Consider the following 10,975-nt stretch of genomic DNA (forward strand, 5'->3'; position numbering starts at 1 on the left):
TCTGGCTACAACTTCCAGTACTATATTGAATAGGAGTGGTGAAAGAGGGCATCCTTGTCTAGTGCCGGATTTCAAAGGGAATACTTCCAGTTTTTGCCCATTCAGTATGATATTGGCTGTTGATTTGTCATAAATAGCTTTTATTACTTTGAGATACGTTCCATCGATACCGAGTTTATTGAGGGTTTTTAGCATAAAGGGCTGTTGAATTTTGTCAAATGCCTTCTCTGCGTCAATTGAGATAATCATGTGGTTTTTGTTTTTGGTTCTGTTTATGTGGTGAATTACGTTGATAGACTTGCGTATGTTGAACCAGCCTTGCATCCCCGGGATGAATCCTACTTGATCATGATGAATAAGTTTTTTGATTTGCTGTTGCAATCAGCTTGCCAATATTTTATTGAAGATTTTTGCATCTATGTTCATCATGGATTTTGGCCTGAAGTTTTCTTTTCTTGTTGGGTCTCTGCCGGGTTTTGGTATCAGGATGATGTTGGTCTCATAAAATGATTTGGGAAGGATTCCCTCTTTTTGGATTATTTGGAATAGTTTTAGAAGAAATGGTACCAGCTCCTCTTTGTGTGTCTGGTAGAATTCGGCTGTGAACCCGTCTGGACCTGGGCTTTTTTTGTGTGGTAGGCTCTTAATTGCTGCCTCGACTACTGACCTTGTTATTGGTCTATTCATAGTTTCAGCTTCCTCCTGGTTTAGGCTTGGGAGGACACAGGAGTCCAGGAATTTATCCATTTCTTCCAGGTTTACTAGTTTATGTGCATAGAGTTGTTTGTAATATTCTCTGATGATGGTTTGAATTTCTGTGGAATCTGTGGTGATTTCCCCTTTATCATTTTTTATTGCATCTATTTGGTTGTTCTCTCTTTTATTTTTAATCAATCTGGCTAGTGGTCTGTCTATTTTGTTGATCTTTTCAAAAAACCAGCTCTTGGATTTATTGATTTTTTTGAAGGGTTTTTCGTGTCTCAATCTCCTTCAGTTCAGCTCTGATCTTAGTAATTTCTTGTCTTCTGCTGGGTTTTGAGTTTTTTTTGATCTTGCTCCTCTAGCTCTTTCCATTTTGACGATAGGGTGTCAATTTTGGGTCTCTCCATTCTCCTCATATGGGCACTTATTGCTATATACTTTCCTCTAGAGACTGCTTTAAATGTGTCCCAGAGATTCTGGCGTATTGCGTCTTCGTTCTCATTGGTTTCGATGAACTTCTTTATTTCTGTCTTCATTTCATTGTTTTTCCAGTCGACATTCAAGAGCCAGTTGTTCAGTTTCCATGAAGCTGTGCAGTTCTGGGTTGGTTTCTGAATTCTGAGTTCTAACTTGATTGACTATGGTCTGAGAGGCTATTTGTTATGATTTCAGTTGTTTTGCATTTGCTGAGCAGTGCTTTACTTCCAATTATGTGGTCGATTTTAGAGTAGGTGTAATGTGGTGCTGAGAAGAATGTATATTCTGTGGATTTGGGGTGGAGAGTTCTGTAAATGTCTATCAGGTTTGCTCGCTCCAGGTCTGAGTTCAAGCCCTGGATATCCTTGTTGATTTTCTGTCTGGTTGATCTGTCTAATATTGACAGTGGAGTGTTAAAGTCTCCCACTATTATTGTGTGGGAGTCTAAGTCTCTTTGTAAGTCATTAAGAACTTGCCTTATGTATCTGGGTGCTCCTGCATTGAGTCCATATATGTTTAGGATCGTTAGCCCTTCTTGTTGTATCAATCTTTTTACCATTATGTAATGGCCATTGTTGTCTCTTTTGATCTTTGTTACTTTAAAGTCAATTTTATCAGAGATGAGAACTGCAACTCCTGCTTTTTTTTGCTCTCCATTTGCTTGGTAAATCTTCCTCCATCCCTTTATTTTGAGCCTTTGTGTATCCTTGCATGTGAGATGGGTTTCCTGGATACAGCACACTGATGGGTTTTGGATTTTTATCCAATTTGCCAGTCTGTGCCTTTTGATTGGTGCATTTAGTCCATTTACATTTAGGGTTAATATTGTTATGTGTGAATTTGATACTGCCATTTTGATGCTAAGTGGCTGTTTTGCCCGTTAGTTGTTGTAGATTCTTCATTATATTGATGCTCTTCAGCATTTAGTGTGATTTTGGAATGGCTGGTACTGGTTGTTCCTTTCTATGTGTAGTGCCTCTTTTAGGAGCTCTTGTAAAGCAGGCCTGGTGGTGACAAAATCTCTGAGTACTTGCTTGTTCGCAAAGAATTTTATTTTTCCTTCACTTCTGAAGCTCAGTTTGGCTGGATATGAAATTCTGGGTTGAAAGTTCTTTTCTTTAAGGATTTTGAATATTGGCCCCCACTCTCTTCTGGCTTGTAGTGTTTCCGCCGAGAGATCTGCTGTGAGTCTTATGGGCTTCCCTTTGTGGGTGACCCGACCTTTCTCTCTGGCTGCCCTTAGTATTTTCTCCTTTATTTCAACCTTGTTGAATCTGACGATTGTGTGCCTTGGGGTTGCTCTTCTTGCAGAATATCTTTGTGGTGTTCTCTGTATTTCCTGCATTTGAGTGTTGGCCTGTCTTGCTAGGTGGTGGAAATTTTCCTAGATGATGTCCTGAAGAGTATTTTCCAGAATGGATTCATTCTCTTCGTCCTCTTCTGGTACACCTATCAAATGTAGGTTAGGTCTTTTCACATAGTCCCACATTTCTTGGAGACTTTGTTCATTCCATTTTGCGCTTTTTTCTCTGATCTTGGTTTCTCATTTTATTTCATTGAGTTGGTCTTTGACTTCAGATATTCTTTCTTCTGCTTGGTCAATTCGGCTTTTGAAACTTGTGCATGCTTTGCAAAGTTCTCGTATTGTGTTTTTCAGCTTCTTTAATTCATTCAGATTCCTAAGTTATCCATTCTTGTTATCATTTCCTCGAATCTTTTTTCATATCTTTTTTCAAGTTCCTTAATTTCTTTGCATTGATTTAATACATGTTCTTTTAGCTCACAAAAGTTTCTCATTATCCACCTTCTGAAGTCTAATTCCGTCATTTGGTTATAGTCATTCTCCGTCCAGCTTTGTTCCCTTGCTGGTGAGGTGTTTTGGTCCTTTCTAGGAGGCGAGGTGTTCTGGTTTTGGGTGTTTTCCTCCTTTTTGCGCTGGTTTCTTTCTATCTGTGGATTTATCCACCTGTCGTCTGCATAGTTGCTGACTTTTCGATTGGGTCTCTGAGTGGACACCCAGATTGTTGGTGATGAAGTATTTCTGTTACTTGGTTTTCTTTCTACCAGTCTAGCCCCTTCGCTGTACGACTGCTGAGGTCCACTCCAGGCCCTGCTTGTCTGGGGTGCACCTATAGCAGCTGCGGAACAGTGAGGGATGCTACCAGTTTCTTTTTCTGCTATCTTTGTCCCAGGATGATGCCTGCCAAATGTTAGTCTTTTTGATATAGAGGGGTCAGGGAGCTGCTTGAGGAGACAGTCTGTACTTTATAGGAGCTCAATTGCTGAGCTGTGAGGTCTGTTGTTCATTCAGGGCTGTTAGGCTGCTATGTTTGATTCTGCTGCCACAGAGCTCATTAAAAAAACCCTTTTTTTCTCAGATGCTCTGTCTTGGGGGATTGGGGCTTTATTTTTGGATGTCCGTTGAGGTGTCCTGCCCAGCTAGGAGGCAGTCTAATCACTGTTTGCCAGCCGAGGCTCCGCCCTGCTATTGTGTGGTTCGCCCTGTTGCTGCAGACTCTGTTTTTCTGCTGCGGTCTCCGCCATAGGCTACGCCCTGCAGCGAAGTCTCTCTGTTGTAGCAGGTTGCCTTGGCAATGGCAGGCTGCATCAGCAGTGGGCGTGTATCTCAGTAGGGGCATGTTGACTCGGCAACGGTGGGCTGCATCAGCAGTGGGCATGTATCTCAGTAGGGGCGGGTTGCCTTGGTAATGGTGGATGCCCCACCCCCACAGAGCGTCTCAGGAGCCGTCTGCACAGGGAGCATTTGGAATCGCGGTTTTGCCCGGCCCACTGGGCTGCCCAAAACGCTGTGTCCCTGCAATCCCCTGGGCTGGCCCACTTTCCGAGTCCAGTTCAGTCTCAAGTCCAGCCCTCTCAGGTCTCAGGTTGCCAGTTCAACAGGGCACCTGGACAAGCACGCCCTGTGGGAAGCGCTGGGTAAGGCTGGCCGACACCCCCCGGCAGAGGTACTGCCTGGTGTCCCGCATCTCTTTTATACTTGGGAATTTCCCCGTTCTGTGGGCAACAAAGATCAGTCTGGAAATGCAGCTCTGACCCCCTCTCCTCGGATTCAACGAGAGCTTCAATCCCGGGTTGTTCTCACAGCGCCATCTTCCACACATAACAATATTGATCCGAAATGTAAATGGACTAAATGCACCAATCAAAAGACACAGACTGGCAAATTGGATAAAAATCCAAAACCCATCAGTGTGCTGTATCCAGGAAACCCATCTCACATGCAAGGATACACAAAGGCTCAAAATAAAGGGATGGAGGAAGATTTACCAAGCAAATGGAGAGCAAAAAAAAGCAGGAGTTGCAATTCTCATCTCTGAAAAAATTGATGTTGAAGCAACAAAGATCAAAAGAGACAACAATGGCCATTACATAATGGTAAAAGGATCGATACAACAAGAAGAGCTAACGATCCTAAACATATATGGACCCAATGCAGGAGCACCCAGATACATAAGGCAAGTTCTTAATGATTTACAAAGAGACTTAGACTCCCACACAATAATAGTGGGAGACTTTAACACTCCACTGTCAATATTAGACAGATCAACCAGACAGAAAATCAACAAGGATATCCAGGGCTTGAACTCAGACCTGGAGCGAGCAAACCTGATAGACATTTACAGAACTCTCCACCCCAAATCCACAGAATATACATTCTTCTGAGCACCACATTACACCTATTCTAAAATTGACCACATAATTGGAAGTAAAGCACTGCTCAGCAAATGCAAAACAACTGAAATCATAACAAACAGCCTCTCAGACCATAGTCAATCAAGTTAGAACTCAGAATTCAGAAACCAACCCAGAACTGCACAGCTTCATGGAAACTGAACAACTGGCTCTTGAATGTCGACTGGATAAACAATGAAATGAAGACAGAAATAAAGAAGTTCATCGAAACCAATGAGAATGAAGACGCAATACGCCAGAATCTCTGGGACACATTTAAAGCAGTCTCTAGAGGAAAGTATATAGCAATAAGTGCCCATATGAGGAGAATGGAGAGACCCAAAATTGACACCCTATCGTCAAAATGGAAAGAGCTAGAGGAGCAAGATCAAAAAAAAACTCAAAACCCAGCAGAAGACAAGAAATTACTAAGATCAGAGCTGAACTGAAGGAGATTGAGACACGAAAAACCCTTCAAAAAAATCAATAAATCCAAGAGCTGGTTTTTTGAAAAGATCAACAAAATAGACAGACCACTAGCCAGATTGATTAAAAAGAAAAGAGAGAACAACCAAATAGATGCAATAAAAAATGATAAAGGGGAAATCACCACAGATTCCACAGAAATTCAAACCATCATCAGAGAATATTACAAACAACTCTATGCACATAAACTAGTAAACCTGGAAGAAATGGATAAATTCCTGGACTCCTGTGTCCTCCCAAGCCTAAACCAGGAGGAAGCTGAAACTATGAATAGACCAATAACAAGGTCAGTAGTCGAGGCAGCAATTAAGAGCCTACCACACAAAAAAAGCCCAGGTCCAGACGGGTTCACAGCCGAATTCTACCAGACACACAAAGAGGAGCTGGTACCATTTCTTCTAAAACTATTCCAAATAATCCAAAAAGAGGGAATCCTTCCCAAATCATTTTATGAGACCAACATCATCCTGATACCAAAACCCGGCAGAGACCCAACAAGAAAAGAAAACTTCAGGCCAAAATCCATGATGAACATAGATGCAAAAATCTTCAATAAAATATTGGCAAGCTGATTGCAACAGCAAATCAAAAAACTTATTCATCATGATCAAGTAGGATTCATCCCGGGGATGCAAGGCTGGTTCAACATACGCAAGTCTATCAACGTAATTCACCACATAAACAGAACCAAAAACAAAAACCACATGATTATCTCAATTGACGCAGAGAAGGCATTTGACAAAATTCAACAGCCCTTTATGCTAAAAACCCTCAATAAACTTGGTATCGATGGAACGTATCTCAAAGTAATAAAAGCTATTTATGACAAATCAACAGCCAATATCATACTGAATGGGCAAAAACTGGAAGTATTCCCTTTGAAATCCGGCACTAGACAAGGATGCCCTCTTTCACCACTCCTATTCAATATAGTACTGGAAGTTGTAGCCAGAGAAATCAGGCAAGAAAAAGAAATAAAGGGTATTCAAATAGGAAAGGTGGAAGCCAAATTGTCTCTATTTGCAGACGACATGATAGTATACCTAGAAGACCCCATCGCCTCAGCCCAAAAACTCCTGAAACTGATAAGCAACTTCAGCAAAGTCTCAGGATATAAAATCAATGTGCAAAAATCACAAGCATTCGTCTACGCCAATAACAGACTTAAAGAAAGCCAAATCAAGATTGAACTGCCATTCACAATTGCTACAAAAAGAATAAAATACCTTGGAGTACAACTCACAAGGAACGTAAGGGACCTCTTCAAGGAGAACTACAAACCACTGCTCAATGAAATCAGAGAGGACACAAACAGATGGAGAAACATTCCACGTTCATGGTTAGGAAGAATTAATATTGTGAAAATGGCTATACTGCCCAAAGTAATTTACAGAATCAACGCTATCCCCATCAAGCCACCATTGACTTTCTTCACAGAACTGGAAAAAACCACCATGAACTTCATATGGAACCAAAAGAGAGCCCGCATAGCCAAGTCAATTCTAAGCAAAAAGAACACAGCGGGGGGCATCACACTACCGGATTTCAAACTATACTACAAGGCTACAGTAATCAAAACAGCATGGTACTGGTACCAAAACAGAGATATAGACCAATGGAACCAAACAGAGGCACCGGAGGCAACACAACATATCTACAACCATACAATCTTTGATAAACCTGACAAAAACAAGCAATGGGGAAAGGATTCCCTGTTTAATAAATGGTGTTGGGAAAACTGGATAGCCAAGCGCAGAAAGCAGAAACTGGACCCCTTCCTGACACCTTACACTAAAATTAACTCCAGATGGATTAAAGACTTAAACATAAGACCTGGCACCATAAAAACCCTAGAAGGAAATCTAGGCAAAACTCTCCAGGACATAGGAGTAGGCATGGACTCCATGAACAAAACACCAAAAGCATTGGCAACAAAAGCCAAAATAGACAAATGGGACCTAATGAAACTCCACAGCTTCTGCACGGCAAAAGAAACAGTCACTAGAGTGAATCGGCAACCAACAGAATGGGAAAAAATTTGTGCAGTTTACCCATCTGACAAAGGGCTGATATCCAGAATTTACAAAGAACTCAAACAGATTTACAGGAAAAAAACAAACAAGCCCATTCAAAAGTGGGCAAAGGATATGAACAGACACTTTACGAAAGAAGACATATATGAGGCCAACAATCATATGAAAAAATGCTCATCGTCACTGGTCATCAGAGAGATGCAAATCAAAACCACATTGAGATACCATCTCACGCCAGTTAGAATGGCGATCATTAAAAAATCTGGAGACAACAGATGCTGGAGAGGATGTGGAGAAAAAGGAACACTTTTACACTGTTGGTGGGAGTGTAAATTAGTTCAACCATTGTGGAAGACAGTGTGGCGATTCCTCAAGGCCTTAGAAATAGAAATTCCATTTGACCCAGCAATCCCATTACTGGGTATATATCCAAAGGACTATAAATCGTTCTACTATAAGGACACATGTACACGAATGTTCATTGCAGCACTGTTTACAATAGCAAAGACCTGGAATCAACCCAAATGCCCATTGATCATAGACTGGATTGGAAAAATGTGGCACATATACACCATGGAATATTATGCAGCAATCAGAAATGATGAGTTTGTGTCGTTTGTAGGGACATGGATGAATCTGGAGAACATCATTCTCAGCAAACTGACAGAAGAACAGAAAATGAAACACCGCATATTCTCACTCATAGGCGGGTGATGAAAAATGAGAACACATGGACACAGGGAGGGGAGTACTAAACACTGGGGTCTATTGGGGGGAAAAGGGGAGGGCCAGTGGGAGTGGGAGGTGGGGAGGGATAGCCTGGGGAGAAATGCCAAATGTGGGTGAAGGGGAGAAAGGAAGCAAAACACACTGCCATGTGTGTACCTACGCAACTGTCTTGCATGTTCTGCTCATGTACCCCAAAACCTAAAATGCAATAAAAAAATTTTTTAGAAAAAGTCTATTTTGGTAAACTAAAGAATATTTTTGTGGTTTGTATTAAAAATTTGAATAAGTCCACCATTCCATATCTCAGAGTGCACTCTATAGATACACTTGTACAGACAGGATCACAAAGATACAAATGGAATGATGTTCACTGCCATTATAGTTGGTTTTTTTCTTAAGTAGCTTTACTGAGATTTAATTTACATAGCAACTCATTAGCTCATTTGAGTATACAAGTCAATGACTTTCAGTATATGTAGTCAAACTATCATTACCAAAATCCAATTTTAGAACATTTCATCACCCCCAAATGATCTTTCACACCCATTTGCAGTCACTCCTTGTTCACATCCCTAGCCATAGGCAACCACTAATTTTTCTGTATAGATTTTCAGTTCCTGGACATTTTATATAAGTAATACATTTTAGTTTTAATTGGGGTATGGCAAAAACTCAACATCATAAATCATCTTTCACTAATACTCTAGTATCAGCTATGGATATGATTTAAAATCATGCTAAAATTTAGCTTTTAAATCAAGAATACAGCTTTAATAAGGAGGAGATTAGGGAATATTAAGTGGCATGTGACAGAAAGTGATATTAATACATTACATGTATACTGTCTTTATTCAGAATTTGATAAGCAAAATCAGTTGAACTTTATGACAGAGTAATTCTGTGCCGCTGTTATACGTTTCCTCATCCATAGGGGACACAAAATTGATCTGTGCATTTTCAAGGCAGGAGGCATTGGTACTTTGACAGAGTTCTATTCTGGCGACAGTATGCCTGTTATGCCAAATGTCTAATGTACACCTAATGATTGTATTATACACAGAAAGCTGTTATGCACTGATTACCAACTGCTGTTTATAATCTTTTGAATGCATTTTCATGCTAAAGAAAATGATGGAAAAAGCACAAGAGGGAGAAAATGGAAAAGAAAGTGATCCGTAAACAATGGGGCTTCGTATAGCTCCATGTGGCCACATCAAGCCGCATGTGTCTGAGAATCACTGACAAGTTTTAGGAGTATAATGAATTTCTAGGTTTAAAAGCAATAAAGCAAATAGTAGCCTCTGATTTAATATGTACATAGGTTCCAGGGGTGTAGTAACACTTGATACTGTGAGTACGGTGCTGCTTGGGTCTGATGGCGACTGCTGAGCTGACTACACCCAACCACAAATCATCAATCATCCTAATCAATAAGAGGTCAATTTTCCCATGAGAAAACTGCTGGTTTAAATGTTAAGGGTTTCTTTCTATGTTTGTTATCCAATTATATTTTTAAATATTTTAGAGGTTCAGTAAAAAGAAAATAAAGGGATTTAGTTCATTCGAGAATGGTAGGCACCAGGAAATTGAGCCACCCTGATAGGAAATCAAGAAGGCATGGGGTACTCTCAAATGAGACCAGATCCTAAAAGCACTGCTTTCTTTCTATGTAGCATTAGAAGGCTACCATTTTGGAAGAAATGTGAGAAGGCTGTAAGAATAGATGGGCTGGTTCCTCAAAAACTTAAACAAAAAATTACCACATGATCCTGCAATACCACTCCTAGGTGTATATGTATACCCAGAAGAGTTGAGAGCAGGGACTCAGATACTAGTACACCAATGTTCTTAGCAGCATTATTCACAAAAATCAAGTGGTAGAAATAATCCTAGTGTTCATCACCAGGTGAATTGATAACCAAAATGTAGTATATCCATAATATGAGCTATTACTCTTCTCTTTTTCTTTCTTTCTTTTCCTTCCTTCCTTCCTTCCTTCCTTCTTCTTTCTTTCTTTCTTTCTTTCTTTCTTTCTTTCTTTCTTTCTTTCTTTTTCTTTTTCTCTTTCTTTCTTTCTTAGAGGTGAATTGATAACCAAAATGTAGTATATCCATAATATGAGCTATTACTCTTCTCTTTTTCTTTCTTTCTTTTCTTTCCTTCCCTCCTTCCTTCCTTCCTTCCCTCCCTCCCTCCCTCTTTCCTTCCTTCCTTCCATCCTTCCTTCCTTCCTTTCTCTTTCTCCTTCCTTCCTTCCTTCTCTTTCTCTCTCTCTCTCTCTCTCTCTCTCTCTCTCTCTCTCTCTCTCTCTCTCTCTCTCTCTTTCTTTCTTTCTTTCGTCTGTCTTTCTTTCTGCATGAGTCTCAGTATATTGCCCAAGCTGGTCTCGAACTCCTGGGCTCAAGCAATGCCTTGGCCTCCCAAAATGCTGGGAAAATATTCTTCATCCTTAAAAAGGAAGGAAATTCGGGTACATCTACAACATGAATGAACCTTGAAAATAATATGCTGAGTGAAATAAGCTAGACATAAAAGGAAAAATATTCTATGACTTCACCTACATAAGGACCTAGAATATGCAAATTCAAAGAGGCGAACAGTAGAATGGTGGTTGCAGAGGCTGGAGAGTAGGAGGAACAGGGAGTTATTGTTTCATGGATACAGAGTTTCTGTTTGGGCTGATTTAAACATTCTGGAAATGGATAGTGGTGATAGCCACATAACACTGTGAATGTATTTTTTTTCTTTAAACATACAGAACGCTTCATGAATTTGCACATTACCCTTGCACAGGGGCCATGCTAATCTTCTCTGTATCGTTCCAATTTTAGTATATGTGCTGTTGAAGTGAACAC

General features: G+C 40.3%; 1 non-coding gene across 1 annotated transcript; it reads right to left on the reverse strand.

Annotated features, from left to right (window-relative positions):
• Nucleotides 1-10,868: 10,868 nt before the first annotated feature.
• LOC118143920 (U6 spliceosomal RNA) lies at nucleotides 10,869-10,975 on the reverse strand. Its single transcript, XR_004728405.1, has one exon. It is a non-coding gene; the product is annotated as a U6 spliceosomal RNA (small nuclear RNA).

This window comes from Callithrix jacchus, chromosome 11 (assembly GCF_049354715.1).
Source record: "Callithrix jacchus isolate 240 chromosome 11, calJac240_pri, whole genome shotgun sequence".
Lineage (NCBI taxonomy): Eukaryota > Metazoa > Chordata > Mammalia > Primates > Cebidae > Callithrix > Callithrix jacchus.